The sequence below is a fragment of the Triturus cristatus genome, chromosome 11 (genome assembly GCF_964204655.1).
Source record: "Triturus cristatus chromosome 11, aTriCri1.1, whole genome shotgun sequence".
Classification (NCBI taxonomy): Eukaryota; Metazoa; Chordata; class Amphibia; order Caudata; family Salamandridae; genus Triturus; species Triturus cristatus.
The window spans coordinates 694,240,595-694,261,088 of NC_140594.1; positions in this window are offsets into that span (position 1 = coordinate 694,240,595).

Sequence of the window (20,494 nt, forward strand, 5' to 3'; positions counted from 1 at the left end):
AACCCAGTGAGGACTTGGTTCACCAGCCTTTGGAAGGTGGCAGGTGCATTCTTCAGACCAAAGGGCATCACCACAAACTGATAATGCCCACCTGGGGTTGAGAATGCTGTTTTGGCCTTAGACTCCTCAGCTAATCTGATTTGCCAATAGCCAGCTGTTAAGTCAAATGTGCTCAAAAACTTTGCAGAAGCAAGTTTGTCTATGAGCTCATCTGCCCTTGGAATAGGGTGGGCATCTGTCCTGGTGACAGCATTGAGTCCTCTGTAATCCACACAGAACCTCATCTCTCTCTTGCCATCTTTGGTGTGAGGTTTGGGGACCAGAACCACTGGGCTAGCCCAGGGGCTCTCTGAGGGTTCAATGACACCTAATTCCAGCATTTTATGTACCTCAGCCTTTATACAGTCCCTGACGTGGTCAGGTTGTCTGTAAAGCTTGTTCTTTACAGGCAGACTGTCACCAGTGTCCACAACATGGGTAAACCAGTCAGTTTGACTAGGTATCAAGGAAAACATATGTGAAAACGATTGTAGAACCTGTCTACATTCAGTCTGCTGATGGGCAGTGAGGTTGCCTCCAAGGGTCACTCCTTCAACTGAGCCATCTTCAGGGTTCTGAGACAACAGGTCTGGGAGAGGGTCACTCTCTTCCTCCTGTCCCTCATCTGTAGCCATGAGCAAGCCCATGTCTGCCCTGTCAACATATGCTTTAAGCCTGTTAACATGGAGTACCCTGTGGGGACTCCTGGGAGTTCCTAGGTCCACCAAGTAGGTGACCTCTCCCTTTTTCTCCAGGATTGTATGGGGTCCAGACCATTTGTCTTGGAGTGCTGCTGGGGCCACTGGCTCCAACACCCATACCTTCTGTCCTGGCTGATACTCAACCAAGACAGCCTTTTGGTCATGCCAAGCTTTCTGTAAGGCCTGGCTTGCCTCAAGGTTTTTGGATGCCTTCTCCATATACTCAGCCATCCGGGAGCGGAGACCAAGTACATAGTCCACTATGTCGAGCTTAGGCTTTTTGAGAGGTAACTCCCATCCTTCCTTCACCAAACACAGTGGGCCTCTCACAGGGTGCCCAAACAACAATTCAAAGGGGCTATAGCCAACCCCCTTTTGTGGGACCTCTCTGTAAGCAAACAGAAGGCAGGGTAGAAGGATGTCCCATCTTCGCCTGAGCTTTTCAGGTAATCCTTTGATCATACCCTTTAGGGTCTTGTTGAATCTCTCAACAAGCCCATTGCATTGTGGGTGATAAGGGGTGGTGAACTTGTAGTTGACACCACATTCCTTCCACATAGCTGTCAAGTATCCTGACATAAAGTTGGTACCTCTGTCAGATACTACCTCCTTAGGAAACCCCACTCGGGAGAATACTCCCAGCAGGGCCCTGGCCACAACAGGTGCTGTAGTGGTCCTAAGGGGAATTGCCTCTGGATACCTGGTGGCATGATCCACTACCACCAGTATAAATCTGTGCCCAGATGCAGTGGGAGGATCCATGGGACCCACTATATCTATTCCCACTCTTTCAAAGGGAACCCCCACCACAGGTAGTGGTATCAGGGGGGCCTTTGTTGTGCCACCTGATTTGCCACTGGCTTGGCAGGTGACACAGGAGCGACAAAACTCCTTTGTATCTTCATTCATATGAGGCCAGTGAAAGTGAGGGACAAGTCTGTCCCAGGTCTTATTCTGGCCTAGGTGTCCTGCTAAAGGAATATCATGGGCCAAGGTAAGAAGGAAGCCCCTAAATTGCAGAGGTATAACCAACCTCCGGGTTGCACCAGGCTTGGGGTCTCTAGCCTCTGAATAAAGGAGCCCTTCATCCCAATACACTTTATGGGTACCTTGAGCATTCCCAGCAGCCTCAGCAGCAGCCAGCTGTCTGAGGGGTTCAAGAGAGGGACAGGATAACTGAGCCTGCCTCAAGTCAGCCCTTGAAGGTCCCCCTGTCCCCAGAAACTCAACCTGATCAGGTTCAAGCTCTTCAGGGACAGTTCCTTCAGGGTCCTCTAGATCAGCTTCCTGGGAAGGCTGATCATCACTCTGAGGCAGGGGGGAAGGCACAGCCTTGACCCTCCTGTTCTTCTTCTTGGTAGGTGCTTGGTCCATTGTTCCAGGATCCAAGACCTGTGGTTCAGTGAGGCACTTTTTGGCCTGTGACCTGGTCACAGCAAGGACATGTGATGATATACCTAACATCTCTGCATGAGTCCTGTACTCCACTTCTGACCATAGAGAACTCTCTAGGTCATTGCCCAACAAACATTCTACTGGGAGGTCTGCACCAACCACAACCCTTTTGAGGCCAGTTACCCCTCCCCATGAGAAGTTAACAACTGCCACACTATGTGAAGTAGTGGCATTGCTGGCATTGGTCACCAGGTAGTTCTCACCTGGTATGTACTGTCCAGGGTCCACAAAGCCTGGTGTCACCATAGTGACACTGGCACATGTGTCCCTGTAGGCTTGAGCTACTTTTTCGTTTATTAAAGGAGTCTGTCTGTACTTGCCCAGGTTACTGGGGCTCACAGTCAGGGACAAATCAATGTCCCCATCACAGATCAGGACTGCCTGTGTCAGGGTTCTGTCTAAGTCAGAATCTCCTTCAGTTCCCATAGTGATTCCCACTACACCCTTTGTCTGGGGACCAACACTGCTAACAGTAGTACTGGGAGCAGGTGCCTTAGGGGCAACAGTGTTGGGGGCTCCACCCTTTTTGCAATCACTAGTCCAGTGAGTTGTATTTTTACAATGATTGCACCAGGGTTTCTTCTGACCTTCTTTCTTCTTTTTGGACTGTTGGGACCCACCCTCCTTAGCAGTAGTTTGGGGCCCTGTTGAAGACTTCTGGTCTTTAGGTTTCTGATCTCCACCCTTTTGGTCTGTTTTCTTCTGATCACCCCCTTGGCCCTGGTTCTGGTTCTTTTGCTTAACCCTGGTTCTGACCCATTTGTCTGCCTTCTTTCCCAATTCTTGGGGAGAGGTCAGATCAGAGTCAACCAAGTGTTGATGCAGTTGCTGGTTTTGACAGTTATTTAAAATCTGTTCTCTCATCATCAAATTATACAATCCTGTAAAATCAGATACCTTACTTCCCAGCAACCAACCCTCCAAAGCCTTAGTGGCACATTCAACATATTCAGACCAGTCCTGAGTCTGTGTCTTTTGGGTGTCTCTGAACATTAACCTGTACTGTTGAGTGGTTAAGCCTAACCCATCAACTAGAACACTCTTCAGGACTCTGTAGTTTCTGACATCCTCTTCTCTAACAGTGAGGAGTCTGTCTCTGCCTCTTCCCTCAAAGGAGAGCCAGAGGATTGCTGCCCACTGATCTTCAGGAACCTGCTGTACTTTGCAGGCTCTCTCAAGAGCTGTTATCCACTTGTGGATGTCATCCCCACTTTTGTAGGGGGGCACAACCTTAGACAGGTTTCTATTATCGAAAACCCTATCTTTGTCCTTAGGGACAATGCTGCCACCAGTGGGTATAGACCCACTCTCTTTATGCTGTCTAGCCTTGCTAAGTTTCTCTTCCATCAGGGCTACTTCTAGCTCCTGCTTCCTGATCCTCAGCTGGGCTTCTTGCATCTTGGCCTCATGTTCCCTCCTCTGAGGGGTGGTCATTCTCCTTCTGGAGTGACCTTGAGAGCCTCTAGAGCCATGGGAAGCATTGGAGTCACCTGAGCGATTCCTTTGCCTTCCAAGCCCTGTGTTAAGTCCACTGGGGAGATCCAGTGGGGTGAACCCACTGTCAGTCCCCAATAGCCTTGGTTTAGCTGGGCCAAGTATAACACTTGGCACTGGGCTAGTTCTCCCTTCATCCTCACCACTGTCTGTATCCCCCTCACTTTCCTCCTCTGTAGTATGGTTTTCATCTAAGGGATGGCTATTGGAAAGGGGTACCTCAGTGGCATCTTCAGAAGGGGGGCCTCCTGTTCCTGTCCCTAAGGGGGCTAACTGGGAAGCTCTCTTGAGCTCTCTTTGATTCTCATCATCTTGCAAGAGTGCTCTGAGCACAGCAGAGGTAGGGTTCTTGGGCTGTTTAAGGCCTCTAAGAGTTGCCAAATGCCTGAGCTCATTCTGATTAAGGGTAGCAAAGATGGATGGTGCCCTCGGGGGGTCACTCTCAACAGAGATGGGTACAGTGGACCCCTCTGCCCCAGCCATTGCTCTTAAGTGTGGATGGATGTGTTGCAATCTACCTACACTTGGGTTTACCTACTAAACCTATCTAGTAGTTGTAGTCAGGGTGTGCTACTCCCTTTGCTCTACAACAACTAAGTTCAGTAGAACTTAAGTATATCTAATCTTGTTTTATATGTACCTACAGGTACCTATGTGATCTTTCAATTGGTAACCAAGAGATTACAATGGTAAAACACAGCAAGCTCAAATCCAACCGCTGCTCACCAATGTGAGAAGTTGGCCTGGTATATGCTGTTCACTAGTTCTAGTGACCACCTTGTACCATGCCAAGCAACCCTTATGGTGTGGTTGTAAGTCAACCTTTTCGGACTAGCTGCCCTAGTGGTAGCGTAGGCTAAGCAGTCTTTGAGGCTAAACTCGTGATGCGTGTTAAGCAAGCTGTTTTACCAATAGTAACCCCCTTTTATACCAATGAAAGGACACCACACAGATATATATTCAAAATATATATGTATTTATTTCTCAAAGTAACCCCTAGTCTCTTTATGAGCACAGGAGCACAAATCGTCAAACAAGATTATCACAGAATACACAGAAGTTGCACTTTATATGGATAGGCCCTGGTGGCCACTCGAACCATATACTAAAATAGTGGTATAAGTACCACGAACAGAAAAGGGAAAAGGCCTAGGGCCTCTAGAATCGCTGGGCCTACAAGGAGCTAACTTCAGTTAGTGACCAGGAGGTCCACGGGTCGCGTGTGCAGAGCAAATAGTCACACGCGTGCTCCCATAGGTTTCAATGGGTGCGTAAAAAGTACAAAGTTACTGCAAAAGGAATCTTCCGGATGACCTAGGAACTTAAGATTTGGAACACAGGCACTAGAGATGTAATACTACACTTGGGCACAGGAGTGCCAGCTTTACCTCACCCACAGGAAGCGGGTGCATAGGCCTCGAAGTGCGTCGGGTTTCTTCTATCTGTTCCGTGGGGCCTGTAGACAAAAGTGCTGCCGGCGGTCGGTCGGGAAGAGATGCAGTGGATCCAAGGGTGGATCGGAGATGTTGAAGACCTGTAAGCAGAGGGGACAGTGTTCACAGTCACTAGCCAGTGACCGGCGTGGCACCAGGTGGGTACCAGGCGATGTTGGGTGCAAACAGGTGAAAGGTGTAGCTTGACTCTGCAGCCACGTGGTCCCTGAAGGTCGACGACGTCCAGGAGTCGAGTCACGAGCTGTCCTACGCAGGCTCTCGCTGTCGGCGGTGTCGGCGACTTGATTGAAGCAAACAAGCCTTGGCAAAAGCAATTGTTGTAGGCAAGGAGTTTAAGCTGATAGTTCTGACCAGCAAGGTCAGAGGAACTGCTCCTTTGGAGGGGAGCAAGGGCCAGTCTGGAGCAACCAGACCAGCGGTGTTTGTCGTAGATTTCGTCGCCAAGATGGCCACTAGCCAGCGGGCCAGCAACCGGTTAGGCGCGTCGAGTGGCAAAATGCAGAAGGGCCCCACGCAGATCGTGGAGATGCTGGAGGGCTCACCTTTGGTGCAGATGCTGCTCGAGGGTTGGGCTTCTCAGGACCCAAAGCACAACTTGGAGGGAGCCTCGGTTGTTGCACTGGTCAGCTTGTCGTAGTCGTTTCAAGATGGCTGGCTCCACGTGTCTCGGTGCCTCCACGGGTCTCCTCTTTTCAGGGACTGTGGATCGGGCGGTGAGAGGTCTGGAGGTCCAGGTCTTTTCAGTCTCTGGGCTCGGGCTCCGGCGGGAGGCGGCGGCAAAGCAGACGTCGATTCGCTGGATGGTGCTTGCGTTAGCAAGGTGGTCACTCCCTGACCACAGGGGAGATTGGCTTCAGTCCTCTGTGCGGCAGAGCGTCGAAGTTCCCGTCTTCTTCTTAGTTTTAAGTTGATTCCAGGATGTCTGAAGTCTTAGGACACAGCTCCTACCTTTAAGCGGATTCTAGGGGCCGGACTACCTGCTAGGTCCCTCCCTAAGGGTGGGACCAGGAAGGGGGGTGGTTACACCCCCAATCCTTTGTCCAGCTCGCCCCAGGCCCGGGACTGGTGTGCCCCAGGACCGGTTTGAACTGGCATATGCCCCGAGGCTCCTTGTGAGCCACAGGCATGTCTGGTTTCTTTCAAGCCCTACCTGACCAATACACAAAATCCTGTCTGGGGTGGTGCACGCACCTCCCCTGGCAGGAAACCCTTTGTCCACACCTCCCAAGCTGGAAGGACTCCCAGCAGCAGGAGGGCAGACTTGTGTCTGTGGTGGCAGCATCCATTTTGTGGAGCTGAGGCTATGTCTGATTTTACCCGGGTTTCAGGTACTGTACATGTCGTGTCCCTCTAGAAGGGTGGAATGCTAACCCCGTCGCCAGAATTGGCGAGGGGTTAGTATTCCAATTCGTATGACACCTTACTCGACATGTTTTGATAAAGCCAAACCAAAGTTAGCATTTAACCGCGAGGTTCATAATGCACTTAAGAGTATATGGTATGACGATATCTGGAAACAGTAGAAGGAAGTTGTTCCGACCACTGCAGACAGGCTCAGCTCATGCCAGAGCACCATCTCACATGGAACCAAGCACTCTGCCTTCAGGATTGTTAAGGCCTGCCATAGGAGTGACTTATAGGTTACCAGGTGTCCCATTTAAGGTTAGGTATAGGTATACTACACCTAAGTAAGAGGTGGTTACACCAACTTACCCCAGCTGAGTGATCAGCCAGTTGTGTCAGATTTGTTAGGCCAAGCCTGGGGTGGCATAATACATGCTTCAGCCCCGGGCAGGCCTTGGGTACACCAATGCCCTGGGTACCTAGTGTACACTGGTACAGGGGCTGACAGGGTGATCCACTTCCAATTGGTTATGCACCTAGGGTGCATGGTTTTAATTTAGTAGAGAGAACAGCAGGCTGGGGGTCTGATTGGCAGGCCCACAGCCTCAATATGTCAAAAACCAGTGAAGCAAAAAGCAAAAATTTGGGGTGACCATAGGATAGCAGACCCTACTCTCCTACACGCTTGTAACAAGAAAGCTTGCGCTGTCTATGACGTCACTTAGAACCACGAGCTGAATAACACCCCCATTATTCACAGTTGCTATCGGTAATTTTATTTTGTATATTGAAGCTAACGAGGAGGGAGTAGGAGGGGGGAGTGGGGGCGGGCACAGTGGTGCGGGCCGCAGTTGTAAAAGGCAGGGAGAGGGTGAGATTGAGAAAGGGAAAGATAGGGATCAAAGGAATCAAGGACAACACCTAGCTAGACAATAGGGATGGCAAATGGTGTGCACTTTGATGTCCTCAGTGGCCGCGCGGGTCACTGAGGACATCAAAGCAAGTGATCAGGCAGTGCTTTTCAGGCTGCCAAATGGTGCGCGCGCCCGGGGCACATGCACTGTATTTGGCGGCCTGAAAAGCCACTGTTTGCACTTCCAAAACTCGCTTACTATAAGTCTCGCCAGAGCAGCGCTAAAGCGCTGTCTCAGACGAGACCTAAAAACTACAGAAATCACTGAAAATTTGTTAAAGGAAAAACAAGCTGATTCATGCTATCTAAAAAAAGACATATCACATCGCTAGCACTAAACACCCCAGCCAATGGGGCAGAGTATGGGAACGCCAGCAGCTCAAAGGGTCTGGGGAACTATCCTTTCTTTCAAACAAAACAAAGAACCTCCAAACAGCCATCTGAAGCAAAAACATCCAACATGCTTGAATGAAAGCAATTCTACTAGCTCAAGCTTGCAGCTAGATATAAGTTTAAACAAGCATTTGCAATGCAATAGGTCTCACATTTGTAAGAGTTATAGCTATTGGCGTTGTAAATGATTATGTGTTTTACGTATGTGTTTTGTTTTGGAGTGTAGTGGATGTAGATTGTGTGCAGTGGAGTTATGTGTGTTGTATAGGAATTTTAATTATGTGTTGTGTAGAGCATTTGTGTAGTGGAATTATGTGGCATGGTGACTAAAAAGTGGTAACAGCTGCAGAGAATGCACAGAAATGAAGAATGAGAGGGATAGGTAGTTTGTGTAGGAAGTAGTTATTTAACTTGAGACGGAGGAGCAAGAAACGTGTGTGAGAAAGAATGTTAGAGCAGGCCACAAATGCATAAAGAGGGAGGTTTTGTGTACGCAGAAGACAACATAAGAAGAGGAGGAGACTGTAGGGTTTAGGGATGGAAAATTCCAAAAGCTACTGTATAGAAACTGTGCTTGAAGACCTGAAGTCAATCAACCACATGCGAGAGGCGGGAATAGTGGAGAAAGAGTATGAGAGAGAGTTAGAGGGACAAGTGTAAGGGGCACCGAGAGGGGGAAGGTGAAAAGTGAACTAAAGCACAGTGTAAAGAGGTAGAGGATGGTAGTTTATAGGAGTAGGAAGTATAGAGAGGACAGAGGTATTAAGGGAGGGATGAGAGAGGGCGGTGGAATTGTGAGTTGAGAGTGTGTAGTGGGAGTGTGTGAGATGAGAGGGAAAGTGGGTGAAGCAGCAATCGGCCAGCCTGGGTTAAACTGTTTATGAGTGTAGCTCACACAGATTTCTAAAATGTTTGAAGCACTTTAGAGTGCCAGTTCCTGCAGCAGAGTGTAAGAAAGTGAAGAGTGCGCTATAAGTACCTCGTAGTCTAGTAATGGTTAATGTTGTAGCCAGCACTGGGAGATGCCATGCCCCTGCCCCGTTCCTCTTCCCAAGCTGGGTTCTCAGGCAGCAGGAATGCAATGCTGGGAGTGAGACAGCAGCAGAGACACATGGCAAAGTAATAGGAAATAAAACCAAAATACAGACACATGGAGAGGGGACTATGGAGAGTGAGTTAATTAACCGCATTTGTATTGTGGTGAGTAATGGACTCAGCTCTACTTTTTATAGCAAGGCAGCTCAGTGGAACCTTTAAGTGAGAAACAGATTTCTACAATCCGAACCCAGAGTACTTTGACCCTCCCCCAGGGTGACAACAAACAGATGCTGATTTGTATGTGGACCAAAATCGCAAAACGCACGGCATAGGAACTTGGGTTAGTGTGAATAAATATTTTTGGGGTGAAAAAGTTGTGAGAAAAAGAAAGCCAACTATATTTTGTGGCTTAACATGTGTTAAAGGCCTGCAGGGAAACAAGGCCGGACTGGCAGCCGGGCAAGCGGGCAATTCCCCGGGAGGCTGGAGCCCCAGGAGGCTGGTATTGACACTTGGAGGCCGGTTTCAGCCTCTAGGAATGACCGTGCTCATTACCGATCGCGGCCGCAACTTGAAAGAGTTGCTCTTGTTCAAGCGCACATTAGCACGTCTGTCCATGCGGGCTGAAATGTAAATTTTTGCCAGGGCTGTTTTAAGTTTCCAGTCCGGCCCTGCAGGGAAACGTAGTGTTTGTTTTCCCCAGAAAGAGCACGCTTTATGCTTCCACTGCTCTGACCAGCACTGTGCAGCGCCAGTTTTCACTCATTCACGTAAGTATCGCGGGGCATCCTCAGCTAAGTACTGATTGTGGTGAACGGTGGGGTGTGGCCACTGTTATATGTTTACATTTTTAATGCCAAATACTTTCGCCACCTATGGCAAACCTTCTGTTTCCCTACAGACAGGCCGAGGGAGAAGTGTCATGAAAGCAGAAGATTTCTAAACATAAACGGATAATGTTAATGTCCGCTCTGTCTCTAGCAGCACTTCCGGGTCTTCCTGCGCCCTCTCCTGCTCCAAGGTGAGGTCAGAGGCGAAGTGCCTGGAACAAGTCTGGATTACAGGGGACAGCAGCGGCGCCTAAAGTGTGTGTGCAATGGGCTGGGAGGAGTGGAGCAGAGCAGAGCACTCGCTGAAAACAATGTCGCCATTTAGTATATCTTTAAGTTTGCAAATCACAGCACTGCCTGGCAGTACGGAAATTCTCCCAGAGCATCTCAATATCTGAATTTGCCTCGTGAAAGCTGAAACTTGTGGCGCACCAGAAACCGAAGCTGTACCAGCTTTGTGCAGCAAAGGGATATGGTCGGGGACTACCGAAAATCCCCCTCCCCACCCCAGCATAAACACATTTGTAATGAGGAACATGACAGGTAATGACTTTTGGAGGCGGGGGTCGAACAACCCCCGGCCGTATTTATTAAAATATGAAAACAAATCAAAAGTTTCAAGAAATAAACATTATTTACACAATTTTACGCAGAAACATAACACGACATTTGATTACAATTAATATGCACAGATTTCAGATGGCTAACCTTAACATATCTCTAATACATAGTTTTCCTATCCGAATCTAACATAAAGATGATAATCATACATTAATTACTTTTCTGCGTATCCTATTTGGGCCTACGGCAAGGTCATTAACTGGTGTCAGATCCTTATCAATTTACCACGCCCCACCCATAGGGTTGCGCATGTGCAGGGGGCCCGTTTACCGAGAGGGTACTTCCCCCCCCGGTTACCCCCATACGTTCCCTGAACTCCACGCCAATTTGGGGGGTCTTGCACTCTGCGCCATTTAATGACGTCCATGCCAGTGCGGGGTGGCCAACCAGCCTAAAAGAAAGCGTGACTCATCCCCTTCCCCGCACCCATCCAGCCAACCGGATGCACCGCCCCAGGAGTTATAGGAGAGACCCCTTGTCCCTGGCACGCCTTGGCTAACCAACCAATCTCAGAGATTATGTTCTCAAACAAGACCCTCCTGCCCAACCTGACCAAGTCATTGCCTCCCAGGTGTAAAATAACGATAGAGGGAAGAGGACTGTATCTCTTCAACAGATTAGTCATAAAGCCCCTAAATTGACTAAGGCAAAGGCCCCCTTTTCCATGAAAAGATACTGTAAACCCCTTCTGCTCTGCCCGTTTCCTATAGTCACCTGCAAGAAAAACAGATTTCATACGCCGTACATATGAATGCCCCACAATCCACACATTACGTGTCCCTGTGACCTGTAGCTCTGGTGGTCGATGCGGCGAATGTTGTTGCTGAGATGATGGCAGTTCCCCCCCTGCGTGACAGGATTGAGAAACTGTGAATAAAACGAGATACAGAGAAGCATCAGTACACCATTATAATGTGTCATCACAACATGTGCAGCCGCACATAACACTTATAACTATTGGAAACCCATCGTCCAATCCTCTGTACCTTACTGGAGTGCAACCCCCTAGCCGTCGCCTCAGTGGCAGCCCCTATCCTGAAAGAATGCGTTCCGAAAACCCTTGGATCCATGCCTGCCTTGCTGATTGCCATATCAAATACTGCTTTGAACTGGTACCTGGTAAGTGGTGTACCGTCTGCATGTACTAATAATGCTCCCACCAACGCGCTGTTCCTCAAACCGAGGAAATTCTCAAGATGCATTACCGGGCAACACGGGTTGTTTGGCGCCCTATGCAGTACCACTCCTTCACCCCGAGCTTCCTGATCAGTCTTTGATTTTTTGATGGTCAAAAGCAAAGTGTCACCTTGTATCTTTACGTACTCCATTAAGAGGCCACCCTGTCTATCCTGCTTGTTGCGTGGCACCAATTCACCCACTCTGAAAGCCCCATAAAAGGCTAAAGCAAAGGCAGCTCTGAATAATAGAGTGTCCCCCACTGAACTGCAGACGGTGCCCAGCGCCGACAGCAGCGCACTCAACCGTTCCAACCCTATCGGCTGCCTGGTGTCAGGAATCCCACCTTGGATTCGTCGCCACCCCCTCAATGCCTTCCTCACAATGAAACTATTTGTGGGATCGTTTGTGTCTCTAATCTGCGCAAAGAAGGAGACTGCCGCTACATGTCGCCTGGCTGCCGCCACTGTGCGCCTCCCCTTATGTAGGCTGTCTAAAAACAAGAGGAATGCGCCTGACGTATCCCAACTCTCCTCCCAGCCTTGACCCAAAAAAGTACAGTAAGACCAAAACGCCCCTTCATAAGCTTTCCTGGTCCCGGGAGCTAGGCTAGCAGCCACGAGGTTCTGTAGTTGGGGGCACCAATCTGCCAAAGAACTTTGGGAAAGTGTGCTGATGTTGGCTCCGCAGATGGTAGATGGTCCCTGAGAACCTGCATCTTGGAGCGAGAGAGCGCATCAGCTGCATTTTTCCGCACTCCCGGGACATGCTTGGCCTTAAACTGTACATTTAGTTTCATACATAACAGCACTATCTCTTTCAACAGGCGAAGAATCATTTTACACCTTGCCGCCTGTTGATTGATGCATTCTACCACTGTCATGTTATCAGACCAAAAGATTACAGACTGGTTCTGCAGATCCTGGGGCCATACCGTTAATGCAACCCAAATGGGAAACAATTCCAAAAAAACTATGTTATCTGTTAAGCCATGCTCATACCACCACCCGGGCCACGGCTGAGCCACCCACTTGTTCCCAAGTATGGCACCAAATCCCACACTACCTGCCGCGTCAGTCCATAAACCTAAGGCAGCCGAAGTAATGGGGGGACCTGGCCACACTACACTGCCATTGAAACCCTCCAGGAATGCAATCCAAATCCGCATGTCCTGGCGAACCTCAGATGACAGCCGCGTGTGATGGTGTTTCTCGTGTAAGCCTGCCATAGCCTGAGAAATGGAACGAGAGAATGGTCGAGCCATAGGTATCACCCTTAGTGCAAAATTCAACTGGCCAACAACCTGCTGCAACTGATGTAACGTCACTTTGTCCTTTAACAAACAATGCTGCAAAGCAGCACGGGATTTCATTATCCTTTGTTCCGGTAACCTAAAACAGCCCTGTACTGAATCAATTTCAATGCCTAGGAACTCATTCGTGGTTGTTGGCCAGACTGTCTTCCCCTGTGCCAGGGGGACCCCAAATGTACGCATGAGTCCACAAAATTCTTCCAAGACCACAAAGCATTCCTGAGAACCCGCCGGTCCCAGAAAGAGAAAATCATCAAGATAATTCATCACAAAATGATGTCCTGTCACCTGTCTGAAAACCCACTCCAAAAATGAACTACATTTTTCAAAGTAAGCACAGGAAACTGAACAACCCATGGGCATGCACCTGTCCATGTAAAACTGCCCTTGAAAAGAAAAACCCAGCAAATGATGATCCAAATGATGCACTGGCAACAATCGGAATGCAGATTCAATGTCAGATTTTGCCAGCCAGGCCCCCGGACCCAAAACCCTCAACATCTCTACTGCCTGATCAAAGGACGCATATTTTACACTGCAAAGTTCCTCATTGATGGCATCATTCAATGACTTGCCTCTGGGCGCTGATAGATTATGAATCAACCTAAACTCACCCTCTTCCTTTTTTGGTACCACACCTAGGGGAGAACAGACAAAATTAGGCACCGGGGGGACATCGAACGGACCCACTATTCTCCCTAAACCCAATTCTTTCTCAATCTTTTTGACTACCACACTTATGTTTGACCTCACAGACAATTGGTTCCTGCTCTCAGATATCCCTTTGTAATCCCCAACAGGTATCCTGAAACCATACAAAAACCCTTCCTGCAGCATCCTAGCTGTAGCATGATCTGGGTACTGATTTAACCAGGGATTCATAGCAAAAACATCAATTGGTGAATGCGTTACCTTTTTCCTTTCTTCCTCAGTCCTGTTTCTTACCCCCTCTTGGCCCCGAAAAGGTGTTGCCTTTCTTAAGACACTTTGACTCTGGGTGAGAGGGGTGATTGCATATTGCGCATGCGTGCCTGAATTTACAGGTGCCTTGGGCTCTAGTACAGGACTTCCTATTAAAGTCCCAACACACTCCCTTTCTCTTTCCCCCTTTCTCGGTGGCCGGTGCCGCCGCACCGGGGTGCCCTGAACGAAAAGGCTGATGTGGCGGCGAACTGTGTGCCTTGCCCCAATTCTGACCTACACTGCCCGACTGCCCTGGGTCAAACTGATCAAACCAGGAAATAGAATCCACCCTGTCCCATGTGAGTGACGGGTCAAACTCTTTTGCCTTCCTGAAGTTCATATCATATTCCTTCCACCCCACACCACCATATTTATCATGCGTCATCGCCACCCTGCTTTGGTAACAAGCCATTTCCGCTTGCATATTAGGTGTACCTTCCGCCACTATGGCCATATACACAGAAAATGCCCTTATCCAGTTTGTCCATGTCTCTTCAACCCTGAATCTAGCCATTTCCGCCCGCCACTCACTGGGAAGCATCAAATCCTTTTGTTGCTTTGCATAATCCATTTCCCTGTTATCCATCAACAAAGAAAACATGTTTACATATGCCCCAGACCAGACCAATTCTTTCACATCTTTTGCAACATGGCGCGCTAAATACTCCTTCCTGGAAGGTAACACCCCAGCGCCCAACAAAGGTAAAGCCAGCTCCTTACCCGCTGACTCTGCCGTCTTGGCTTTCCCACTGTCGCTTTGCTGAAGCCCTGGCTGTGCTTGCTGGGCCTTCTCCGCGCCCAAGCTCTGTTCTCCCAACACCCCCCCCCCTTTCCTAACCATGGTAAGACTGCAGCTATTTGAGTGGCTAACTCCAACAGGACCTGCCCACCCCCTGCTGGTGATGGTACTGGGGCCACAGGATTCAAGACAGGAGTATTGGGGCATGTTGGGGACACCACTGGGATGATACTCGGCACTACTGGATCAATGACAGGGGCCACTGGAACTGCAGGTGCCGGTACTGGCACCGGTGACCCTGGGGCGTTGGGCACTAAATCTGGAGACTCTGGCACTGCCGGGAGGCCGGACGGACCACCCCCACCCGGTGTCTCTAGAGGGGCCACTACCTTGGGGTCCTGAATCTTACACTTCTTATGTCTAACCCTCTTAGGGAGAGCCTCCAATTCCCCCCTTGGTTTTGGTGGTACTATTGTCCGTTTCGGCCTCCCAGACGGCCCACCCTGGTCCTCCACCTTCTGTCTCAACTCAGCCAGACTGTGGCCCATTTGCTCCACCTTGCCCCACCTCCTATCCATAGTCGCCATCCTACGCATCATTGCCTCTAGCATATGCTCCATGCGCGAACGCTTGGCTCCCCGCTTCCCAGACATGCTATGCTCTGCTCCACACGCTTTTCCTGCAATACCCCCTGCTCAACCTCAATTCAACCCCCACGCCTTTTTCTGGAACAACACAAGCGACAAAGGCGTAACGTAATACAATAATCACAATATTGCAGACTCAAAACCTGAACGTGACAACATTCACATTGAATTAAGATTACTGCAGTTTCGGGAAAAATTGTGCGTCAAACAGACAATTACAGCGACATAAAATTAAACACTGTGTCACCAACAGTCCCCCACATAAATGATTGTCAACCCACGTAGTTGCTTATGTCCCCCTGAAGCAATGCAAAGGCCAGACCAGAAATGGCAAAACTGTACGAAGACAAAACAATGGAATTTTTAAAAATGCAACCTGAAAAAATGCTTTACTATAGAAGCACCTGCACAGAATAACGGGGGAGACTTTCAATGGCCCCCACCGTATGCCCCACTCACTCGCTCCTCCCAACACAACCGGAAAAAACCCCTCCTGCTATGCTATAATTAACGCTTCACGATTACTGCGAGAATCACAGCACAGCCCCCTGGCCCCCCCCCTTAAAGGTTACCGTATCGGCGCGTGCGCGCGCCCTGCCAACCTCACGAGTTTCACGCTCGAAACTGACACCGGATGCAGCCACGATACTTCGCCCCACCGAGTCCACCAGATGCAGCCACGATACTTCGCACCACTGAATCCCCGCTCCAGCGCCGACCAGGAAGCCCGACGTCGCGTAGTCCCGGTGCACACGCGCCCCAGCAGCACAGCGATCGGCGAAGCACAACGTAGATCACCGGCACTGGAACCTCAAGCGGAGCAGCGTCTCTTCTCCGAACAGCGAAGCGCTGGAACCTGCAGTAGTAAGATAAAACAAAAGAAGTTAAGCAGCCTCCTAGGGCTGCGACCAGATGCTGGGAGAGCGCGGGACAAAGAGACCGAGTCCCGCGCTCCCCAGCCTTTTAACCTAAAACTTGGGGGCAGACCAGTTCTAACTGGTCTGACCCCCAGCCCCCCCCCCCCCCACTCCCCCATGACCCGGAAGCGCCTTAAACGCTTCCAGGCCATGGGTCACTGTCGCGAGCCAATCACCGACATGGCGCGCCCCACCGCGTCATGATGACGCAGTGATGTGCGCCGCCCGTTGGACCTGCGAGGGGGGGAGGGGGTCGGTGCCCCGCCATATTTCCGGGGGGCCGATCCCGGCCCCGCCTTTCGATCTCATGACGTCCAACCAAAGCAAGATATTTAGATAGAAAACAAGAGAAACGCACGTCCCCCCTATTACAAAATACAGCTCATTATGCTGAGCTGCAACAATCGAAAACAAGGAATGGTCAATACAAGAAAATATGCTGCAGCCAATAGAACTAGAGGAAACTTAAGTGCCCCACACAGGACAGAATGATATGCCAGGAAAGAGAGGGGGGCAACATGCAAAACCTTGGCAGGCCATACCTAAAAACAATCCCACTCACGCTTAAAAGGAAGCCCAAACTAAGCATGCATTCTACTAGAAAAAGCCCAACTGACTGTGGCGATCAAAGAGTGCAAAAAGCCTAATAAATAAAATACAAACAATGGAAATAAATAAAATACAAACAATGGAGCAGGAGCCACTATGGGGTAGGCAGCAGTTAAAAAAGGCAGCATTAACAACTGTGGCACTAAGAGGAGGTGGGAGGAAGAATGCTATATTTGAATGTAAGCAGGTAGGGAAACTAAGAAAAAAATAGTACCCCGCAGAAAGGTTAAAGAACCATAGTGAAATGAAAGTCCCTGGTCTGTGGGAGGACGATAGAGAAAAAGGAGGGACAAAGATGCAGGACTGACCACTAGCAAGCCAGGATTTTTAAAGTACACTAACATAGACAAATAAAAAGCAATGGCAAAAAAGGTTTAGACTGATTACAGCAGGTCTCCAAGAGACAGCTGCGCTGTCTAGCTCAACCTAAAAAGGAATGCTCCATGGAGACTCTGCTTCATACAGCGTTCAACCCTTTGGAAAGAACTTACTTGCAGGTCATTAACTCTAGCACCAAAGACACTTCCGTTGGGCAAGCAAGATTGCATACAGCTGAACAGGTCACCTTGCCACATGAGACTGCTAGGGGAACCGCTGCATGGGTAGATATAACCTAGACCATGGAAATTCCAATGGGCATGCAGCTGGGTAACCAGAACAGGATGGAAGAGCTGCACCAGGGGGCTCGAATCGACCAAATGGCACTCATTGTGGAACACCGTGAGAGTCCTGCCGGAGACACTCAACAGACACCTACAGTGCGGTGATACTTGATCGAACAGGCATGTAACAATTTAATATTATCAGGCCTGGTGGGACGAATCAGACTGCTCAATATTCTGGAAAACAGCAGTCACGGATTCACAAACACAAATCTATGGATGGTGGCCATTCACGTGATACAGAACATGGAGGAAAGGAGGAAAAGTTGACGACAGCCCCACCTGCTCTAGAGCTCTTCACCCCTGAATTTGAAACAAGAGGGCCATGTGATGTATTGAATCGGTCAAACGTCGTGCTCCTCCTAAAGAGCATACCCTCACTTTCCTATTTCACAAAGGCGCTCTTAACATCAGAGCAGTTTAAGAACCATTCCTGGATAACCCATTGGGAGTGTACACTAACTGAATGGGCAAACGCAGCTGATGTCTAAAACTTTATTTCCGAAAAACAGCAATTCAAGGACTAGGGTATGCCCACAGACGCTCCATATTGGAATAAATACCCCCACATTCAAACACAGAGATTGCATCACCCAGCCAAATGCAAATCTCTAATAAGTGTTTCCCCAGCTTTGGGAAACAAAGATCACAGTCCAGCTGGCAAGGGGCCCTGGAGAGAGATACTGCATTGAAGAAGCATTAGCTGTTATCAATCCGATTGAGCCTGGTTACCAGCTGCCCTACAATCAAAGGGGTTGAGGAACTCTTAGCGCCGTGGGGCCATGGGAAAAGGCCTCAAGAGTTGCAATTAGGATAATAAGTTGGAATGTGGCAGGCCTTAACTCTAATGGCTAATAACGACTCTATGGAATTCCTACTAACTGGTGACATCCAATGCCTGCAGGAAACATGTTTATCTACACCCAGCTCCATTCCTGGTTTCCAGGCAATTCACAGAGTGGCATATAAGAAACATCTATTTGTAAGACCAATGGGAGGCCTTTCCGTTTATGTGAAACTAGATCTGCAGGTACAAATAGGGTAATGAAGCAGGCGCTTACATGATGTGCAGCTCCTCAGCTTAAAGTGCCTAGTACTAGACAGGATCTACACCTCAATCATTGTGTTAAACCTCTACGTTAATCCACACAGGGATGTGAAAGTAGTAAAAATCCAAGAAGATCTATGACCTGATAAAAGAGTTCTTCTATGAGCATCCGGGGAACAAGTGCTTTGTGCCCAGAGACTTCCACACTCGAATTATGTGTCATCCTGAGATAAGCCGAGGGTACCGTGGTCAAAACATACTGGAAGCCTGCATTCGCGAATTTCAGTTTGGTTCCGCTGATCAATCAGGTTCTGATGAGGGTAAAACGAAGCCCACCTTCAAAAGCATCTCTACACTGAACTACATCTTCCTAAGAAGCTCCTAAGTAAGTCCGTAAGATACCAAGTCCAACACAGAACCGAAAGCAACCATCACCCAGTATCCATCGTTGTCAATGTTAGTGCAAGGATATATAGGGAATATTACCCTGCAGGTCAAATAGTCTCCTTCATTGCAGGTCCCTCTATAAAAAGAACCATTGCATGCCTGGCCAGACACTGAAGGTGGAAACTAGACTGTGCTCTTCAGGCCACAGAAATTGAAAAACATTGGGCAGCAATAATGACAAATCTATATGAAACCTTGTCCGCACACAAGCGTTGAATCTTATAAAGAGGTCACACAAGAAGCAGGCCCTTGTCACTTCTTGATAATAAAGAATTTACCAAAAGCAAAAGGAATTGTCGCTGGTGCAAACACCTACAAAGAAGAGAAAAGAGCTCACAAACGGAAAACATACTGAAAAAGGCAAGGAAGTCACACAAAAAAATGCCTGGATGTTAAAACAAAAACAAATAGAGGGGGAATAGAACTACATATACACACTGTTCGTGTTCAGTAGGACCAGGGTATTTTGGTGATACGTTAATAGCCTCCCACCAGAGTCCACAAGGAGAATGCTATTCCGGCAAATGAAGGGGTGGCCAACGCAACAAGACTATGTTGGCCTTACTAAAACCAGGAATTCCATCAAGAAGGCATTTGAAAATAACCTAGATGACTTGGAGGAGTCCAGAATGATGATTACCAAAAAGGAAACAATAAGCATTCTGGAGGGCATTTGGAAGGAAGGAGCCCCCGGATCAAATGCCCTACTGGGCAACATCTTTAACAAAGACTGGGTTTACTGGACTCCCTGTATATGCATAGCCTGTTCAATGAATACATTCCTAAGAAAGGTTATTCCAGACTCATGGAAAGGTATCATTATGCATTCCATATACAAAAAAGATGATTCCTGTACAGATAATTGCAGGCTGATTGCCTTACTGGATGTTGATGTAAGGCTTTCGCAAAAGTGATTCTGAACATGCAGGAGGCTTGGATCAGAAAGAATAACATCATACATCAATACCAGAAGGGGTTCAGACCAAATTCTTCCACCATGGACAATGCTATTGCCCTCTCCTATTTGGCAGCTAAAGCTAGAGAAACCACATCACTGCCACTTTATGCCTGTTTTGTTGACTACAGCGCTTCTTTTTATTGCATTGACTGTAACATCTTCGGCGGGGTCCTGTGACTGGGAGTATACAGGTTTACTACGGGTGATGAGCTTTGGCGTAAGTTTGACTATAAGTTTTTGCCCCCATCAGAACCCACGGGGTATTTCCACCGGATTTTTTGAAGACACGTGGCTTACAACAATGTTGAAGCTCTGACTACGAACCATAAGTTACATTGGTTCCCTTGACACCACAGGTTAGGGTGCGCCTTAGCGAGCGCATACCGCCATGGTGTTTTCATAATTTTTGGTCATGAAGAAAGCCTTGCATAAATAGCAACTTAAGGTAGAAACATGTTGACCATTTTCTCCTTTTTGCACCTTGGATGTGTCTGGTCAATCGAGCCAGTCTTTATATCATCCACTACACTGTTTTTAATAGTGCTCAGTTCACCACCAATAAAGTTTGTTTATGGTTGAACTGGCCACTTTTTAAATCATTTTTCACCCAATCACTCCTGGATTTCACAAAAACCTGCTCCGCTGTAATCAGGCGTTGTAGCACACCAGAGAGGCATTCGGCCTCTCTGGTGGGAACCCAATGATGAAGCATGTCACCAACTAGGTTGGGGAGT